The sequence below is a fragment of the Rutidosis leptorrhynchoides genome, chromosome 6 (genome assembly GCF_046630445.1).
Source record: "Rutidosis leptorrhynchoides isolate AG116_Rl617_1_P2 chromosome 6, CSIRO_AGI_Rlap_v1, whole genome shotgun sequence".
Lineage (NCBI taxonomy): Eukaryota > Viridiplantae > Streptophyta > Magnoliopsida > Asterales > Asteraceae > Rutidosis > Rutidosis leptorrhynchoides.
In genome coordinates, this window is record NC_092338.1 from 139,877,559 (window position 1) to 139,900,297 (window position 22,739).

At 31.3% G+C, this 22,739-nt stretch overlaps 2 long non-coding RNA genes across 3 annotated transcripts; both read right to left on the bottom strand.

Annotated features, from left to right (window-relative positions):
- Positions 1 to 6,958: 6,958 nt before the first annotated feature.
- Positions 6,959 to 7,984, bottom strand: LOC139855937 (uncharacterized). The gene is made up of 4 exons (XR_011761608.1): positions 7,909 to 7,984; positions 7,356 to 7,619; positions 7,066 to 7,096; positions 6,959 to 6,991 (listed from the first exon to the last, which is right to left on the bottom strand). It is a non-coding gene; the product is annotated as an uncharacterized lncRNA (long non-coding RNA).
- Positions 7,985 to 8,527: 543 nt separating this feature from the next.
- LOC139855938 (uncharacterized) lies at positions 8,528 to 10,195 on the bottom strand. 2 transcript variants are annotated; one of them, XR_011761609.1, is made up of 4 exons: positions 10,059 to 10,195; positions 9,794 to 9,911; positions 8,761 to 8,838; positions 8,528 to 8,683 (listed from the first exon to the last, which is right to left on the bottom strand). It is a non-coding gene; the product is annotated as an uncharacterized lncRNA (long non-coding RNA). The 2 variants fall into 2 exon arrangements; XR_011761610.1 differs by having other exon boundaries at positions 9,787 to 9,911.
- Positions 10,196 to 22,739: the final 12,544 nt, after the last annotated feature.

Consider the following 22,739-nt stretch of genomic DNA (forward strand, 5'->3'; position numbering starts at 1 on the left):
TATGAATTTTGTCTATACACTATCTATGCAATCAATGCAATAAGATGCATTTAGACTTAAGATGATAGACAGGTAATTTCTGACAAGGAATGATAAGCAAAACTTTTGACATGCAGACACAGTCGAAGTCCAGACTTACTAATGCATCCTAACAACTATCAGTTAGACACACTTATGCAAGACCTGGTTCACTAGGACCAACGCTCTGATACCAACTGTGACGATCGCCCCAAATCCATATGGATAATACGTCATTCATTGATTTCATTACGAGGTATTTGACCTCTATATGATACGTTTTGTAAACATTGCATTCTTTTGAAAAGGCACACCATAAATGAATATTTAAATCAAAGGTTTTCGACATCTGATGATTTCTACATATAGACAATCACCGTAAATAATAGTTTACAATAGTACTTCCGTTGACAATGCAGTCAAAATAAGATACATGGTGATGATTTGGTGAATGCAACGTTTCCTTGAAAAATATGCCATATAAGACTCCATGCACATAGCTTGTCTATCATATAAGCAAACAGCGGAAGACTTCTAGGGAACCTGAGAATAAACATGCTAACAAGTGTCAACACAAAGGTTGGTGAGTTCATAGTTTGTATGTTTCGCATAATCTGTATATAAAGATGGATCACAAGATTTCAGTTGTTTCATCCAGAAACGTTTATCAAAATATTCTACGAAATTGAGCACCCTGGTAACTAAACTTAACGTATATATAATTTGTACCCTTTGTATAATCATCTTAATAATACACGCAAACCAACGTGTACGTTTCTCAAATAGCATACGTCCGTTAAAAGGCTAGTGCTCTAGCTCGGACGGGGATATCAAGCCCTATGGATCCATATACTACTACTCGCGCCCACCAGTTCTTATAACTGGCAGTTAACAGTTACCAAAGCTAAGGGATTTTCGGTTCAAACTCAGTGTAGAATTTAGTATGTACTTGTATCCATCGCGTTTAAAATAAAGTGCATGTATTCTCAGCCCAAAAATATATATAAAAAGGGAGTAATGAAACTCACGCATATAAATATTGTATATCGGTTAATAAAGCATTTGCATGTATTCTCAGCCCAAAAATGTAGATTGCAAAAGCATTTAAAAAGGGAGCAAATGAAACTCACCTTAGCAGCACATAAAGTTGTTCATCGTAATGTGACCGAAACTCGGTATATCAAATAATCGTAGATCTCAACCTAGAGAACATATGTTGGTCAATAAATGTCTATCAAGCTAGGTCAGGTCATAGTGTATCACAATCCTAATGCTCGAAATTGACATACAAAAGTTATTCAAAGTTGTTTCAAAAAGTCAATTTTGACAATAGTTCAACAAACGAGACGTACCTTATATAAGGATTCATTTACTCGGTTGGTAATATTTAAAAATCCATTTTATCAATCTCGTAAACAAGTTGTTTAAGTATTAATTGCAGATTCAAAAAGCAATTCCAATTAATGCCAATTATAATTCAGTTGACCATATCTTTTGATTCGTTCCTCGAAACTATTCGATATCTAAATGAAAAGTTATTGATTTTTCGCCAGCTTTCCGAAAACATGTATATCATATACCTTTTACCCGTAATATATGTATTTAATTCGTGATTTATTATAAACTGTTTAACGACGAAATTTAGCATACAAGCATGTATAAATATATACACTCGAGCACTAGTATGTATACACTATTAATTTATAAAATATAAAATATAAATGCTTACGTATTAATATTGAGATTCAATATTGTAGAAAAGTACGTAGACGTAACGGAGATCATAAACACTAAGTTTGATTCACAATTATACCCCCGACCATTACCCATAACCTCCTTGGCAATAACCCATAATTTCCTTAGCTCTATCCCGCTTGAAAACCATTTTGAAAGTGACACGCTCATAACCTCGTCGTAGTATTTTATTAATAATATTAATAATAATTAGATTAATAATAATATTAATCTTAATAATAATAATAATAATAATAATAATAATAATAATAATAATAATAATAATAATAATAATAATAATAAATGAAATAAATACGAAGTAATATATGATTAACAGAAAGAGTGTGAAAACTGAGCAATTTATAGAACATTTTCTGAAAAAGTACCCCATACGATCGCATGGGATTTGTGCTTCAAGGCCATGCGATCGCATGGCCCTCTGATCCAGCTCACAAACTTTTGTTTTCTTGTTTGTCGACATATTATTTAAATATATATATAATATATTTAATTTATATAATTAATTATATATTATATTAAATTCATGTGCATAGTTGACCTGTAATTTTCGTTCCGATGACTCGTACGTTGTTACTCGACTTATGTCCCGATTTCGGTTTCTCGAACGCATTTTCGTACACTTAGAAAACTTGTATTTTACGTTTCGTGACACGTACCTTTGTCAAAATATAGCCTTAAATTATCCATAAACTATATCACTCAAAGTATATCTTAATCTTTCGAGTGTTTTGATTATTTACTTCTATAAATCATTGTCTCGTTATTTATTAATATAATAATATTTATCAAACGTTTCATAACCAAGTTAATATCTATTCTCAATATTTTTAAACACGTTTTAAAATATACGTCGCAAGTTATTCATACAATTAATATTCCAACTTATCATATATATTCAAATAAATATTTAAACCAATAATTTTAATGTACGGCATCAAACATTTAATACATTGTTATGTTTTCAAGTTATAGTATATATATATATATATATATATATATATATATATATATATATATATATATATATATATATATATATACATATAATTGTTCGCGAATTGTCAAGAACAACCAAAAGGTATTTGAATATATGAAAGTAGTTCAAAAATTTTGAGATTCAGTTTTACAGACTTTGCTTATCGTGTCGGAAATGTTAATCATACAAAGATTAAATTTAAATTTGGTCAAAAATTTTCGGGTCATCACACATACATACTCATATCTTACAAAATCACAAAATCATCAAACATATCAATTGTGTACTACTACTTCGATCCAGCTTCTACTTCTGTTCCTTGCTCGATCCAATCCAACACACCACCCTAAAACCACCACTAGTGCCGCTGTTATATCTGTTATTTCTGTTTGAAGTGAAATCCCAAACCGCCACCCATCATTGCTGTTACAATGCTTAATGTTTTATGTTTTCCGTCCAAGAAGAACCATCAACAACCAAACACCATTGTTACTTTTTATTGTTGCTGTTACTGCAAGACTTTTCTGTTTTAACAGCCACTCCATCGTACCCGACAGTCATCCACCACAAGATCACCCAACTATCACCAAATTGTAACCCATATTGTTGTTGTTGCAGTAATTCGAACAAACCCACAACCTGCTATCACTAGGCTGCTACTACCATTTTCGAGCTTGCACAAAACAGAGACTTGCTGATGCCTGCTGTGTTCGAAATAGCTACTGCTGTTACTAATTGTTCTCACCATCTTAAATCACCAAAACCAAACCCAACCCATTTGACCGCTTGTTGCCTGCTGCTGCCACCATCAGTTATATTTATGTTTAACCTGCAACAGAAACGAAAATATTCCAACTATTGCGGTACGTTTTCTATTTCTAATTACAACCTGCAACGAAAACCACCACCTCCTGCAAAAATTCATCAATTTCTGTACAACAGGCCAAATCAATAAAGCATTCAGAACCTGTAATGCATATATATACTCTCATCCAAATCTATACTCTTTCCTCATCAAAACAAGCGTTTACAATATCAAGTCATCATGTTATTTCTACCATCATGTTGCTACTACCTAGTTCTGTCTTAACTCACAAACAACTACCTCCTGTCATCATCAATTATGCATACATCTATATTCAAAAACCAACACAACATTACCAATACAAAACTCACGAATTTATAAAACAATTCCAAGATTTATCGACCAAAATACAGTCTGCTGTTTTCATGAAATTCCAAATTTTATTTTTCATTTTAGTTACTTTCTAAGATTCAATCTATACATGAAAGACAATCACTATTATCTACAGAATACCTGATAAACAGAATCATAACTGAAATCATACCTCCTTCGATTTTGAGGAATTAAAAATTAGCTTGACTCTTGCTACGGACTTTGACCTTCGAATTCGAATTCAATTCTTCGTGTTTAAATTTGAATAGTCACAGAAACAATCACGATTAGCTTTAGAACAAATCTACACTTTCATTTTTCTCCAATTCGTGGTCAATCAACCCGGGAACCAAATCGTATTGAGCTTTTGAAAAACAAAGAGTACGATCTGATTCTTCATTGAACTACTGTTAATCCAACCGGATGATACACGAAGTCTCGAGTATTGGATCAGGAACACGTTTTCTGGATCGAATGGTAGTGTTAAACTTGATATAAAAATTTGGGGTTTTGAGCTCAAGGATCGATGTCGATCAACAGCTCCGGATCTCAACGAGGGGGACCTTCATCAAATCGGAGTTATGAAATTCAGGTTAATGTTGATGATGAAACGATGAGGATGAGATTATAGGGATGATGGCAACGATTGATCGGTGAACGAATAGGTTGTTGTGTTCCTGTCGGTTTCAATCGACTTTAAATTATGAAACAGAACCCACTCAAACTAATCTCAAATTTACGGGCTAGTGGATTTAGTTAGGGCCTGTTGGGCCGATTATTTTGGTTGGGCTGCTAATGGACTGGATGCAGAAACAAGAACCTGATTTTTTATTATTATTATTATTATTATTATTATTATTATTATTATTATTATTATTATTATTATTATTATTATTATTATTATTATTATTATTATTATTATTATTATTATTATTATTACAACAACAACAACAAAACCCAATACCACATGAGTGGTGTATGGGGGAGGTGAGATGTAGACAATCCTTCCCCTATCCGAGAAATAAAGACAAGTCATTTCTCCACCCAGAGTGAAACACTCTCAAGAGTAGAGAAAGTCATCCCTCTCTTTATTCGACGGATAAAGAGATTGCTTCCGAGAGGACCTCCGGCCTTTAAGTAGAAAAAGTTTTTTTATTAAAAAAAATAAATTAAAAATACAGAATAAAAATAATAATAATAGACGCCATGAAAATGGTAGAATCAAAATTTCCATGGGTTTTATTATTATTATTATTATTATTATTATTATTATTATTATTATTATTATTATTATTATTATTATTATTATTATTATTATTATATAGGTTGAAGATTTTGGATAATATTACTTTGTCATTATTATTATTAGTAATATCATTATTAGTATTAAAAATAAGTATTATTATTATTATTATTATTATTATTATTATTATTATTATTATTATTATTATTATTATTAAAATATATAGTACTATTATTAATATGACTATTAAAATTTCTATTAGAATCATCATTTTTTATTAAAAGTACCATTATTATTTAAAATATTATTTTTTTATGAAAACTGACATTTTTATATTATCACTATTATCTTTTCATTGAAATTATTATTATTACTAACATTACTTTTATTATTAGTATTATTATCAAAACTATGAATAGCAGTATCATTACTAAATCTAATTACTTTCAGTATTATTATTATTATCATAAAAAGATACAAATTTTTATTTATTATTATTGATATTATTTTAACAAATAAATAGCTATATAAGAATATATCTAAAACATATCGCATAACAACGTTAATATTTTCATAATAAATACTAATTAATTATTTAAGGTATATAAAATAAATATGGTTAAAATAGATACCAATGAAACATACAAGTTACTGAAATAACAATTAATAATAATATCTAAACTTGTTCGATTACAAGTATATGTTTTAATAAATATATGAATAATATAGGTTCGTGAATCCGAGACCAACCCTACACTTGTTCAATGACATCATATGTATTTTTACTACAAAATACAGTATGGTGAGTTTCATTTGCCTTTTTACCCTTTATATTTTTGGGCTGAGAATACATGCGAATTTTTTATAAATGTTTTACGAAATAGACACAAGTAATCGAAACTACATTATATGGTTGAATGATCGAAGCCGAATATTCCCCTTTTGCTTGGTAGCCTAAGAATTAGTAAACCGATCTACTAATTAACGCGAATCCTAAAGATATATCTATTGGGCCTAACAAACCCCATCCAAAGTACCGGATGCTTTAGTACTTCGATGTTGTTTTTATCATGTCCGAAGGATTTTCCAAAATGATAGAGGATATTCTTATATGCATCTTGTTAATGTCGGTTACCAGGTGTTCAATCCATATGAATGATTTTTGTCTCTATGCATGGGACGTATACTTATGAGAAATAAAAATGAAAATCTTGTGATCTATTAAAATGATCGATTATGATAAACTAATGAACTCACCAACCTTTTGGTTGACACTTGAAAGCATGTTTATTCTCAGGTATGAAAGAAATCTTCCGATGTGTATTTGTTCATTTTAGAGATATTACTTGAAGTCATTCATGACATATTTCAAAAGACGTTGCATTCGAGTCGTTGAGTTCATCAAGAATATTATTAAGTCAATTATAGTTGAATATATTATGAAATGGTATGCATATCGTCAACTTTCGATGTAAGGAAAGTTTGTTTTTTAAAAACGAATGCAATGTTTGTAAAATGTATCATATAGAGGTCAAGTACCTTGCGATGTAACCAAATGTAATGTATTCGTCCAGATGGATTAGGACGGGTCATAAAAATCGGGACTGTGATGACCGCATAACGGCAGCATCTGCTGTTGCTACATAATGGACAGACGGAACAACAGCAGGCTGTAAACAGACACCAAATCAACGTTCACAACTACACAGTTCAATTTATGATAACGTAAATCAGATACGAATTAGTGAAACATAACAAAAACATACAGGCAAGTAGGCAACATCATTACCTGTTACAGAGATGGCTGAAATTGTCGATAGCCCTTCAATGAACATTGTTACAAATAACCGTTCATACCAATGAAATAAAAAATGATTTTGTAATAACCGTTCATACCTCTTTAATCGAGCAGCAGATTTCAAACAACCTAATCATAACCCAACCCATTTAGCTGTGTCTCAGTAAATTCAAGCGAAAACAATTAAGACATAACTCATAAAATCAAGCACACACAAAAATTACTTATACAGTCACCAACAAAAGAATTAATCATGTTACATTATCCGTGTACTACATGTAATTGGGGAAAATCACAGTACAGTGAAAAAACCAAATAACCATAAAAACATACCATCAGGTGGTTGGTACCATCAATCAGTTTTATCACCTTAAAACCTAATTTGTACCTGAAATCATCATGAGGAAACCCGTACCAATCCTTTACGATGTTGAAACCTGCAAATAAGCAAAGTACTCCCGAAAGAAAAAAGAAACGAAGCAAGTCTACAAAACTAAGAAAACCCATAAGCGTAAGCATAGTAGTTTAAATAACACAAGAAATAGAAATGAATGGTCAATATACTAAGTAATTAAGCTGTACCTGCTGCTAATTCAGTCTTTGCGCAGCTTCAGGACCTTCGGCCATTAGGACATTTGTATGAGCCCGTGCGCTGCATGAAAATTTTAAAATTTGTTTTAAATAAATTTGTAACGAAGGCAAATATGCTTAAACATGTGTTTTACCTGAAAAACTTAGTATATTCTTGAAAGTAAGTTACAAAAACGCTATATTTTACTTAGTCTATTGTATTTTACCCGAAAATAAGCAATGACCAATTTGACCTAACATGCACCTCTAGTCTGTCTCTATAGTTTTATCAAAAGCACTCTTTATTGATATGAAAAAATAGTCAAACGCCAAAGTAGTATATAAACCCTAAATCAAGCATAGAACAATACCGTTCGAGATGACAAATCGATCCTAATTGAAAGACCAGCATGAGCACGTCATAGAAGAACAGCAACAGTTTTTTGTAACATAAAAAACGTGCTAAAACCTTAAATTAATATACAAAATAAAACGAAAAAATGGGCAGAGTAGTAGCTACCTAATTTGAATACTAGTACAACTATCATATTTTAATATTTTATAAATGGAATTAATACCAAAAGTAAGTATTGCATATACATATACAATTACCAAATAATCTAATATTTTGCATATGCTATATTAAGAACTGTGTTTTTCATTTTCAGACAAAATAAGGGCTACTTGTTGCAGGATATGATTCACAATGACATGAGCATATATTCAACATAATACAAATTATAGCAAATTTACTCTTAACTAACATCTAACCTACATCTATAATTGAATTCAATTTATGAACACAATAATAACAAAGCTTCTGATATTCTTAAGTATAACACTACATATTAATTCTCTAAAAGGTGTAGATTGCATAAATGTTGAAAAAATATGTACACGAAATACAAAAAAAACCTATGAAGTGATATTAATAATACATTTCATACAAACCCATGAAGAATAATTAGATAAGCATATTCAGACCTGTTTATCAGTTGGTTTAAGGGTGTTGAAGAAAGCTTTGTTCACAATTAGCCCGTACAATCCGGCCGTGTTCCGCATGCTAAAGTTAACGATCCTTTGGGTGGACTTAATGAATAAGTAGTGAAGAATCCAACGGTGCATCTGCTGCGAATATGCATACACCTAATAAAAGGAACTACTTACACGGATTTATGCATATGAGTTAAATAATATAGGCAAATACTCTAAAACATACAAACCTTATAAATAAAAGATGCAAGATATCACCGATACGTTTGCTAAAAGGATGTTCCATTAAAAGTATAACCATCAAAATACTGCAACCCACAAAACAAATACACAATTAGTGCTGCTAGAAATATTCCTGGGTTACCTGAACTACAACAATGTAAGACTAAGTTTTAATAGTGTGTAAAATGACAATAATGTGACTTTAATTTTCAAGGAAAGTACTTGAAGAGAGGCCGATAGTTAAACACACAAGCTTTTGACTGTACAGAACAATACAGATAGTTATGATAATTAATAAGTGAATAAAATTAAAGAAAAACTTTATGCTACTTCAGTTTGAATGAATTATAAAAGTGAACTTACAATATTTGTGATATCAAGTAGACAAAATAACACAAAAATGACAAGAAACCACATCAAAATTTATAAACTTTCATAACATAAACTTTCCTTTTAACATTCATTAACTCCCATTATCTTTACAATCCGAACGTATTACTTTCACATATGCTACATTGTTAACTTGCAATTTACAGACAACATAAAAGAGCAGTTTCCAAAACAATACATCTCAATTGATGCCCTCTTGTTCTCCTTGTTTGGTAAACGTCTGACATGATAAACGAACGATCCTACACTTATTTAAATCCTTATTTTAAAACTAATCATTCACAAGTAACAGTATCCAAATAAAATTAAGTACAGGTTCTCTAGCTGGTTTATGCATATTTATTTATATCCTAACTGTAAGACATCTGATCTCTAAATCTTTGTGTTACCGGTTCATTCAAGTAAATATCAAGTTCACCAATTTACATAATATCACATTTGTAACTTACAGCTAAAGAATAAAAAAGTTTCAATTTCAATGATCACACAATTCCCCCATGGATCACAAACCTAAACATTACATATAAGTTTCAGTTAAACTAATAGTATATTGTCCTAAGGCACATAACAACAGTACAGTAGTATAAATGAATATAAAATAGATTATTAGGGTTTCTGGACTAATGTAAATATATATTTAAAACCTGATACCCGTTTTTCTTGGAAAGAAGCTTATTTTCATTGATCTTACGGCCACCGTTTTCAGTAGTATTGCTTGCTCTTTCTTTCCATTTATCAGGAACAATTACTTTCGACAATTTCTTCTCTCCTGTTTCAAAATCCCCAATTATTTAAACCCTAGAAACTAAATAAACACGTAATTGAATTATATACACAGAAAACAGTGCAATAAAATTGAAGATATTGGTTGAACAAACGTGAAAAATGTATAAATTGCAGAAATTGAAAATATTACACTTGTCGCAAACCATCGTTGATGGGGTTATTGCTTTGCAACCCTTTGAGTGTAGCAAAGGGAACGGAATGAATCTTTATATTTTTACAAAAGATTAAAGGAAAGATCGAATAAAAACACTAACAAAATAAAAACCCTAACCTTTCAAAAAGAGACCTGGTACATCTAGTGATGGCGGTTGTTGTAACGACCCGTCAAAAATCACTATTGACGCGGTACGTTATTCATTGATTTCATAGTGAGGTATTGACATCTATATGTTACGTTTTGTAAACATTGCATTCTTTTGAAAAGGCACACCATAAATGAATATATAAATCCAAGGTTTTCGACATCTGATGATTTCTACGTATAGATAATCACCGTAAACAATAGTTTACAATACTACATCCGTTGACAATACAGTTAAAATAAGTTACATGATGATGATTTTGTGAATGCAAAGTTTTCTCGAATAAAGCATGTATGACTCCATGCACATAGCTTGTATAACGTATAAACAAATAGCGGAAGACTTCTAGGAACCTGAGAATAAACATGCTTAAAAGTGTCAACACAAAGTTTGGTGAGTTCATAGTTTTAATGTTGCGCATAATCTGTATATAAAGGTGGACCATAAGATTTCAGTTGTTTCATCCAAAACGTTTATCAAAATATTCTACGAAATTGAGCACCCTGGTAACTAACCTTAACGTATATATAATAAGTACCCCTATTTTAACATACATGCAACCAACATGTACAATACACGCAAACCAACGTGTACTAAACTCAAATAGCATACGTCTGTTTTATAGTTCAGGCTAGGGTTTCTATACCTGGAACAGACGGGGATATCAAGCCCTATGGATCCATATATAACTACTCGCGCCCAACAGTTCTTATAACCGGCAGTTACTAGTTACCAAAGCTAAGGAATTTTCGGTTCAAACTCGGGTGTAGAATTAAGTATGTATTTGTATCCATTGTGTTTAAAATAAAGTGCATGTATTCTTAGCCCAAAAATATAGATTGTAAAAGCAATTAAAAAGGGAGCAAATGAAACTCACATATCAATATTGTGAATCAATATTGTAGGAAAAGTATGCAGACGCAACGGAGATGACAAATGAAAGGTTAGCCTTTGATTCACGATCAAAACCCCCCAAGCAATACCCATAACCTCCTTAGCTATAACCCATAATTTCCTTAGCTCTATCCCGCTCGAAAACCATTTTTGAAAATAACTCGCTCATGACCTCGTCGTAATATTTTATGTATAATAATACTAATAATATTAATAATAATATCGGTAATACTAATAATATAATAAAAATAATAATAATAATAATAATAATAATAATTATATATATATATATATATATATATATATATATATATATATATATATATATATATATATATATATATATATATATATATATACATATGGAGTAATTGAGAGTGATTGAATGAATTCAATCAGGCCAGAATTCGATCGATTTATAGAGTAAATATAATAATATAATAATTAAAGAGAATCAAACGTGGGATTTAAAAGCCGCCCATGTTTTGTCATTTCTACCGACAGTTTTCACGAACCGGTATTTCGTACTCTGTTGCTAATAATTGACGGGTAAAAATATAAATAAAAAGAATTCTACTTTTTATAATTGAATACATATATTTATTTTGGTCTTAAGCTTTATAAAACTAGTTGTAAAAAGGTCCATTTATTTATAAAATTACTATATACGTTCGATGTAGAGTGTACGTACTAGTCTGCTGATCATTCTGTGCCACCGTAAATTACTGAATTCGTTTAATTCAATCGAATTAACGAATTTTAATATTTTAAAAAGTTATATTTATTAAATACTTCAGGGGTATTTTATGTAACTTATAATTAATAATTTCATGTGAATAGTAAATTAATTAATTTCATTTTATTTACTATTCATATGAATAGTAAATGAATTAATTTCGATTCAACTATTTAAGTTACATTGTTGTACGTTGTGCTTTACAGCTTGTACATCTTTGATTTAATTGCGTTTCTTCTTATAAATTAAAAAATTTACATCATAAAAATAAAACGATCATATACGTAAAAATTTTAATTTGAAATTGCATCATTCAAAAGTAAATTTTTATCATTTCGTATATAAATATTATTCGCATGTTTCCGTATATATAGTTATCACAAGTTATGACGTTCGTGAAACGTTAGACAAACAGGGTGGTCAACCGTTATATAAAACCCATTTACAAAAGTTATAAAACTTGTCAAAATGCATTGCTTATCATGACGAAAATATTAAATCATATAGAGAATTGGTTTAAATAAGTCAAAATTTTCCGGTCATCACAGTACCTCCCCGTTAAAGAAAATTTCGTCCAAAAATTTGAGTGGGGTTGTCATGGTTACCAATAAGAAAGTTTTCATGACGAATATGAGTTGATATCTAGAGTTTTATCATTATTGAGTAATATATATAAAACAATTCGATTATTCGAAGCGTATGAGAGAAGCTATCGCAAAAGAGTGAAATGATGAAATCAAAGATTCGTTTCAACTCTTGACGTAGTCACGGTTAATTTCCAAGATTTAAGGAAATTAAAGAAGATCTTTGTAATCTATATAAGATTTGATTCTTCGGTGATTAAGGAAATTATGATTTTCTTTGATTAAATGCGTAATCTGCCTCGATTGCTATGTTCGTTATTTCGCTATAAATCAACCTCTTCCATTCCATTATTTTCATCACTCCTACATCTTCTTCCTCATTTCATACCTTTAAAAGATTATGAAAATGCTTCATCCAGTTCTGATCCTTGATCTCATTCTGACTATCACCACAATCATCCTTTTATTTCAACTCCTAACGGAGGAATCTGTTTACTTCTACTTCGCTCTTGGGGTGGTGGTTTTCATAATCCTTCCTTGCATCTGTCTTTCCATAATTATTGAAATCCATAGTTAAAGGCCTTTCTCGTTTGCTGTGATTTATACTCCTATTTATGTTTTGAAGCTTCATACTTTTGTTTTCTCTTCTCAACTTTGAGTAAAGTAAGTAATGGTCCAAAATTCATAGGTATGAATTTCGGAATGAACATAGCTAATGTCCTAAGAAAGAAATTGAAATAGCACGATCTTGATTAGTCAAATTACCAGAAGTCACGGGAAAAGATAGAACTATCAAGAAAATATGTTCATGATATGTTTAGAGATTAGGTAGAATGTAAGAGTCATGTAACATGGCACATGATGGTGGTATGGTCTGTGAATCATCATGTTCCATTAGAAACTCAGCATGACTTACTGTAATATAACCACGTTGATCAGGTGTCATTATATTATACTAATTCATTCTTCAATTCCCAACACTACTTCAAAAACATTCATATTTTAGATTCGAATTTTTCAGAATTTAGAAACTAATACAGTTTCTTTTATGATGTAACACAGATAGCGCGGAGAGATAAATAATTTCGGATAATAATAGTTATGAAGATATCTTCAGAAATATCGAAGATATTTATAATGAAAGATATGATAATATCTTAGAATATCTAAGATCAGAGGATGATGAAGAAATTTGTCCGCAAGGGTCTAGAGTAAGGAGCAAGGTATTCGCTAAAGACTTCAGCAGACACTGAATCATTTGGATTCTTTGAAGGCAGGTTTAATCTTTGTGATTTGTTCACAGCCTCCTTCATGGTGTGCTCAATCCGTTTTTCAGTACCAAATTTTCTCATTTTTGAGCTTTTTCAACATGCTATTCTTTATCATCAAACTTTCGACTGTTAAGGTCGTTTACAGTTTTTGCTGCTTCATCAGCATTTTTTCAAAATTCCAAGAACTGGTTCGTAAATTGGGTTGCTTATTCAGAATTTCATCATTGAAGTACATAAGTTCAGGGGATAGACGTTATATGTATATCTATAACTGTTGACGTAGAAACGCTGCGAGATTTGAAATAATGATTGATGATTCGTCAAAGAGTAATGAAGTTGCTGGTAAGTTTACTGCTAATGTGGTGGGATATAAAAGGTTCCCCGGTAATGACGACGAAAAGGGCAAACGTGTATATCAAAGTTATAATGAGGCTTATTCGAATGAAAAATCGAAGTTGATTTGCTGGAGGTGTGACAAAACTGGCTACTTTGAAAAGGAATTGCAAAGTTATTTTCAGTAATAATAATGTCAAAGGATCTACCACAGTTTTGAATTCAAAGTATGGTTTTGTATGATGTAGAAATCTAAGAATGGTGTCTTCTGTTAAATCTTGACTTGGATTCTGATCTATTAAAATCAGAATATGTAATCGAATTTGTATGAAAATGGTTGTTATGATTCTTATGGAAGAATGTATATCGCTATGAAAGTAGTGAGTATGGTTAATGATTCTTGAATCAAAATTGAAGAATGTACAGTGTAACATATTAATTGTGAACTTATATATTTTCCGAGTATTACCTACCCGTTAAAAAATTTCACAAGTAATATTTTGTACAGAAGAATTTTACTACAGTCTTTATTAAAATATATATGTATATTTTCTTCGGATGTAATACGAATTTAATGAGTTAATATACTATTAAACTCATTTGATTTTCGGCTGGAACTAGAAATGAATAATCTCTAAAACATTAGAGATTACATAATCTTCGCGGAGTATTTCACTAATGTAATCAATACTTCATTATCTATTCTTATTGATATTCCTCAGTGAATGATGTTGGTGCTCATGGAATTCTTGTGAGTTTCGCAAGGTACGAATAATGTTTTCTGAAAAGTTTCAAGTACATCAAAAATTAAAGTGTAAAATCAAACGTGTATTTGAATAATACACTTGATTTATTATGAAATGGAATCTATTAAGTCGAAGCAGAGATTATAGTTAATGATTGTTAAGTCATTAACGAAAGATGTACATCATAGCATATTAGTAACATGAACTAACCGAGTAGTACCTACCAGTTAAGATTCACACGTAATAGCTTAGTACGAAAAGATTTATTTTGATTTCAAAATTCATATATATATATATATATATATATATATATATATATATATATATATATATATATATATATATATATATATATATAATATACATATAATTTCTTCAGGGGAAATGAGTTCATACTTCATAGCTCGTTGATACAATATACGCGTTGTTGATTTGTGATGATGTTGGTGATTATGGAACTAGCGGAGCTTGTGATGTTATAGGTGTTGCTGGTGCTGACGTTGCTGATGGTACTGACGTGCTGGTGATGCTGACGGTACTGACGTGCTGGTGATGCTGACGGTACTATTGATGCTGCTTGTATAACAAGTTTAGCTTGTAAACCACGCACCATTCTTATCAGGGTTTATATTCTTCCTTGTATCATTCCGGTCCACTCATCTGATTTATGGTTAAGGCTGGAATAGATAATCTCTAAGACTTTATAGATTACATAATCACCGCATAATGTTTCTCCAATAAAGTTATGAATCAATACTTAATCGGTTATTGTTGTTGGTACTCCTTGGTATCTACGGTGCATATGACGTTGATGCTCTAGGTACAGATTGTGATGTTGAGGCATGTGATACGGACGTTGTTGTTGGTGGTGGTAATGGTACTGTTGGTGTTGATGATGGTGGTACTATTGATGCCGGCGATGCTGCTGGTGCTTGTAATCTTTGCACCATATTCTCCAACGCCACTACTCGAGCGCGAAGATCGTTGACTTCTTCTATTACACCGGGATGATTGGCGGTTCGGACAAGCGGATGAATAAGATTTAGAAATTGAGATAGTATATAATCGTGATGAGATACTCTGAAAATGAGAGAGAAAATGGTGTTTCGGACTGGTTCGCCGGTAAGTGCTTCAGGTTCTTCGCCCAGAGGGAAATGTGGTGGATGGAAGGGATCACCTTCTTCTTGTCTCCAATGATTAAGTAGACTACGAACCCATCCCCAATTCATCCAGAATAGGTGATGGCTGATTGGTTGATCCATTCTTGTCACACTGCTTTCGGAGCTCAGGTAAAATTCCATATCGGAAGAGCTATCGGAATCTAGGGAATTTGAACTAGATGCGGGATCCATCTTGTATAATCAGGGAAATGATTTTTGATATGAAAGAGATTATAGGATTTAGATTGGTATTCTTCAATACATAATTTACATATGTATATATAATACCAAAATCCCATAAATTAAGGAGGAATCTTCGAAAGATGTCAGGCCAAGTTTACAGTAACAGATATGCTAAGATATGAATTCGTCTGTACACTATCTATGCAATGAATGCAGAAAAACGTGTCTAGACTTAAGAATGATTAGCAAGTAATTTCCGACAAGGAATGATAAGAAAAAATCGGTAAAAACAGATACGGTCATAGTCCAGACTCACTAATACATCCTAACAATTACCAGTTAAACACACTAATGCAAATTCTGGTTCCCTATGACCTCAAGCTCTGATACCAACTGTAACGACCCGTTAAAATCGCTATTGACGCGGTACGTTATTCATTGATTTCATAGTGAGGTATTGACCTCTATATGATACGTTTTGTAAACATTGCATACTTTTGAAAAGGCACACCATAAATGAATATATAAATCCAAGGTTTTCGACATCTGATGATTTCTACGTATAGATAATCACCGTAAACAATAGTTTACAATACTACATCCGTTGACAATACAGTCAAAATAAGTTACATGATGATGATTTTGTGAATGCAAAGTTTTCTCGAATAAAGCATGTATGACTCCATGCACATAGCTTGTATAACTTATAAACAAACAGCGGAAGACTTCTAGGAACCTGAGAATAAACATGCTTAAAAGTGTCAACATAAAGGTTGGTGAGTTCATAGTTTTAATGTTGCGCATAATCTGTATATAAAGGTGGACCACAAGATATCAGTTGTTTCATCCAAAACGTTTATCAAAATATTCTACGAAATTGAGCACCCTGGTAACTAACCTTAACGTATATATAATAAGTACTCTTGTTTTAACATACATGCAACCAACATGTACAATACACGCAAACCAACGTGTACTAAACTCAAATAGCATACGTCTGTTTTATAGTTCAGGCTAGGGTTTCTATACATGGAACAGACGGGGATATCAAGCCCTATGGATCCATATATAACTACTCGCGCCCAACAGTTCTTATAACCGGTAGTTACTAGTTACCAAAGCTAAGGGATTTTCGGTTCAAACTCGGTGTAGAATTAAGTATGTACTTGTATCCATTGTGTTTAAAATAAAGTGCATGTATTCTCAGCCCAAAAATATAGATTGCAAAAACAATTAAAAAGGGAGCAAATGAAACTCACATATCAATATTGTGATTCAATATTGTAGAAAAAGTATGCAGACGCAACGGAGATGACAAATGAAAGGTTAGCCTTTGATTCACGATCAAAACCCCCAAGCAATACCCATAACCTCCTTAGCTATAACCCATAATTTCCTTAGCTCTATCCCGCTCGAAAACCAATTTTGAAAATAACTCGCTCATGACCTCGTCGTAATATTTTATGTATAATAATACTAATAATAATAATAATAATATCGGTAATACTAATAATATAATAAAAATAATATATATATATATATATATATATATATATATATATATATATATATATATATATATATATATATATATATATATATATATAATTACATATGGAGTAATTGAGAGAGATTGAGTGAATTCAATCAGGCCAGAATTCGATCGATTTATAGAGTAAATATAATAATATGATAATTAAAGAGAATCAAACGTGGGATTTAAAAGCCGCCCAAGTTTTGTCATTTCTACCGACAGTTTTCACGGACCGGTATTTCGTACTCTGTTGCTAATAATTGACGGGTAAAAGTATAAATAAAAAGAATTCCACTTTTTATAATTGAATACATATATTTATTTTGGTCTTAAGCTTTATAAAACTAGTTGTAAAAAGGTCCATTTATTTATAACATTACTATATACGTTCGATGTAGAGTGTACGTAATAGTCTGCTGATCATTATGTGCCATCGTAAATTACTGAATTCGTTTAATTCAATCGAATTAACGAATTTTAATATTTTAAAAAGTCGTATTTATCAAATACTTCAGGGGTATTTTATGTAACTTATAATTAATAATTTCTATCATGTCGCTTTCATGTGAATAGTAAATTAATTAATTTCATTTTATTTACTATTCATATGAATAGTAAATAAATTAATTTCGATTCAACTATTTAAGTTACATTGTTGTACGTTGTGCTTCACAGCTTGTACATCTTTGATTTAATTGCGTTTCTTCTTATAAATTAAAAAATTTACATCATAAAAATAAAACGATCATATACGTAAAAATTTTAATTTGAAATTGCATCATTCAATAGTAAATGTTTAGCATTTCGTATATAAATATTATTCGCATGTTTCCGTATATATAGTTATCACAAGTTATGACGTTCATGAATCGTTAGACAAACAGAGTGGTCAACCGTTATATAAAACTCATTTACAAAAGTTGTAAAACTTGTCAAAATTCATTGCTTATCATGACGAAAATATTAAATCATATAGAGAATTGGTTTAAATAAGTCGAAATTTTCCGGTCATCCCGGTGTCGGTGCCGATGATGGCGAGAGGAGGATGGTAGGTGGGTTTTGTGAGATTGGTTGTTAGTTTGGTTGTGTGAGAGTGAGAGTCGTAGAGATGAGATGAGATGAGCAGATATAAAAGTTCAAATTTTAAAAAAGCTTTGATAAATGTGTTAAGCTTAAAAGATGCTTTTTGCACATGGTGTCCTACAAAAAGTAAGTCTTGGGAAGGAGACTAAATATTCAAATTTTAAACTGATGAGATTACTTGTGCCACATGGGATGGGGACTTGGTGTATTTATCTATATGTATAGGTAGTTTGTGAGGTAAAAAAAAATAGGAACAAATCTTGTATATGTATATGTTTTATGTGAGTGTTACATCTATCCTACATAGCCCTTAAATCATGGGTTGGATGACATTTGGACAAAAGCTTATAGATTTATATGTAGTTAGAGATTAGAGATGTGTGTGTGTGTGTTTTTTGAATTTAACAAAAAACTGCGCAATGTTGGTTTCTTCTTTGTTAAAAAATTAAAAAAATCTCGTCATCTTCGTTAACTCGACCTAAAACTATTTTGCTTTTGTTGTTTACACGTGTAAGACTAATTTCGTTCGACTTATGCGCAGTTGACTGGCGTGTGACAACTTATAGCGTGAGAGGACTTGCGTGTGTTAGATTAAGGTGCGTGAATGAACTGGCGTGGAGTTTCGAAGAGTGGGAGAATTTGAGGAGTGAGAGATCCTGTTGACGCGTATGAGTGTCGAGACACGTGAGAGTACAATGTGAGAATTTTTAAACGCAAGTGTAACAGATTGGAGAAGATGAATGTAGCAGCAGATTCCGGTGGCGGTTGGGTGCTTCTATGGTTGCTCAAATCCAATACTCAACTAAAAACGCAAATTAAGACATCGAAAGTTGCAGAAAGTATCATTTAATAATCCTTATCACTTCTACAGTTCTATATTTTCAAACAACACACTCAATCGTCCAGAGAGCTCGATCTAGGTTTCAATATTTTCATAACAAAATCTCTTAAAACTCACTTGTTTTTGAATGAAATTGCTTGAATCCAATTGGATTAGTTTTATTAACTTAAAACGAAACTTTGGGGACTAATTTCTTGTGATATGATTAACAAAATTCATGTTTTTGATTTTTAAGTTCGAGGAACTTGAAAATATGCAAAAACTGAAACAGAGAACAGATTTAAACACGAAAATGAAGCTTTGGATTGATTAGGCTCAGCTATTATGTTGATACAAAATGTAATTCATAGGTTCAAGCTTCAAATCATGTATTTAATAAATAATTATGTTCATTTTTTTTAATTCTGAAAGTGATTATTGTAATATTATACGGCTCTATTGAGTCGACAGCAATCGTCAATTTATTGGCGACTTGATTGACTCTTAGAGCCTAAATTAAATTTCAGTCAGGAGTTAAAACCCATAGAAATTTGATTATACTATTTTCATGGCGTCTAATTATTTTTATTTTATATTTTTTTAATTTTTTAAAAACTTTTTCCTACTTAAAGGCCGGAGGTCCTCTCGGAAGCAATCTTTTTATCCGTCGAATAGAGAGAGGGATGACTTCCTCTACTTTTGAGAGTGTTTGACTCTGGGTGGAGAAATGACTTGTCTTTATTCTCGGATAGGGGAAGGATTGTCTACATCTCACCATACACCACTTATGTGGTATTGGGTTTTGTTGTTGTTGTTGTTGTTTCGGTGGTGATGATGGAATAACAATGATATATATATATATATATATATATATATATATATATATATATATATATATATATGTTTCAGTTTATGAATTGGTACTAAATATAGATAAACTAAATGTAAATAATAAACATGATCAATTCTACAACAAATAGTCAAGATTTGTTGATGATGCTTTGGATCACAAAGTTTAGGTGCTTTGAGAGAAAAGGGGAAAATGAGAGTAAACTTGGAGAAGGGATAACGGGGGTAATGAAGCATAAACCCTAAAAGGTGAGAATGAAATGCATTTATACCATTTCATCTTATACTAGTTTCGGGTGAAGTAGGGGTAATTTTGTCACTTTACAATTAGGGGCATTGTAGACATTTAATTAACAATAATACAAGTTACAACAATTGTTTCTAGACCTAGCATTACCCAACTTTAATCTATAAAACAACATATTCTCATCCTCATTATAAAATATTATCTATGTCTTTGTGTTCTAGCGCGTAAAATGACTGTATTAGCCGGGCGAGAATAACATTGTATCCCCGACTCCGGAACACAAACTCATACACATTATGCACGAGGGGTTGCTCTCACTCTGTTCACCTCCCCTCTATCAAGTAAGAAATCTTCAAGTCAGCTAAAGCTTTGATGTTAACCAAATTGAAAAATAATTGCTTACTTATAGTGTTTGCTCAATGAATCCATGATGTATTAATTCTATACCCAACTAGAATCTATAAGACCTTTCATAATGCAGTGTGATCGGACGTATTTTGCCACCATCACGCTACCCATGGCGCCACTGTGAGGCGTGATGGACCGAAAAAATGGATTTCGCGATGAGAGTTTCACGGGGAAGAAGAAGAGTGTGAAGGATGTTTGGGCCAATCAGATGCCGCCATTTCTCTAGATCTATGTTTTAATTCTCTTTTATGATCTTTTATAATTATACATACAAACTTAGAATGAAATTGATGAAGGATGGTTTCGGCGACTGTAATACAGAGTATATAATTGATGAAGATGAGATAATTAAAATATATATAAACCCAGTCCCTAGACTATGTATTAGTTTATATAAAAAGATTGTTTTATTTGTAATTTACTCCATAAAATTTTAAATTTTGTAAGTCTATGATGTTATAAATATTAGTGTATTTAAATTATACTGATATTTTATATAAATTAATTAATTATTAATTAGAGTAATAAACTAAAAATAAATAATACATAACTTATTTTAAATATGAAAAAATGTGGGACATATTGTCCGATCACACTACCATCACACATACCATTGCAAACTCCATCGTCCTATTACACTTGTCAAATGAGCACTATACCCCACAAAAACACCTCATCACGGCTCATCACACCCTCACCATTACAAATGATCTAACAATTACATATTTTTTCCATTCTCATTAAAAAAATATTATCTCTGTCTTGGTTAACCCAATTGAAAAATAATTGCTTACTTCTACTTTTGCTCAATGAAACCATGATTTTTTTTTGTGTGACAAAAGTAACGAAAGCTTATATAAATACGGAAAACATTTTCGAATAGCAAAACGTCATCAAAAAGTATACATCGAGAGAAACGCTAGAGGCTCGTACTTAGAAAGCGGCAAACTAACAAACTACCTATAACGAGCCTCATCTTGACCATAATGAAACTAAAAAACTAACCAGAAAAAAACCCAACGCTTTCAACAAACTAACAAATTCATCAACTCAAAAAACAAAAAAGACATTAGGAGACGCGATGCCTAGAACAAATGAGCTTAAATATCTTTGATAAAAGCTCTGAATTCTTCCATCTCAGCGCATTGAACCAATTTTTTCTTCCTCTTTTGTTAATTTTTATTTTTAATCGGCGTATAAAGGATCTCTCGAGGATTAATAAGAGAAGCATTAACCGGTTCACTCTTCTCGACTATATTAGTCATCATTTCGTCAAATGTCGGGAAACCTCTTTGGACATTTTTCCATTCCCGTTTGCCAATTAACCACCTTTTATAACCGCATCCTTTGAAACATCTTTCTTGACATTTATACTTCCCTTGATTTTAGCTAGTACAAGATCCAACGTCTTGATTAACCCATAATCGTTATCATGTTAGCAAATCTCAAAACAAAGTCCGAACATTCAATTACAATTAAATAATCCGTATGTAGTAAAGTTCAAGTTAAGTTCAAGTTAGCTATCATAATCTTAGTCTAACAAAGAATCAATAAATAAGCGAAATACTTTTTTCTACAACTCCAATATATATATTTACACATATACATTATACATATATACTATCAAAACTTTATGAACTTTTCAGTTGAACCTACTTAAT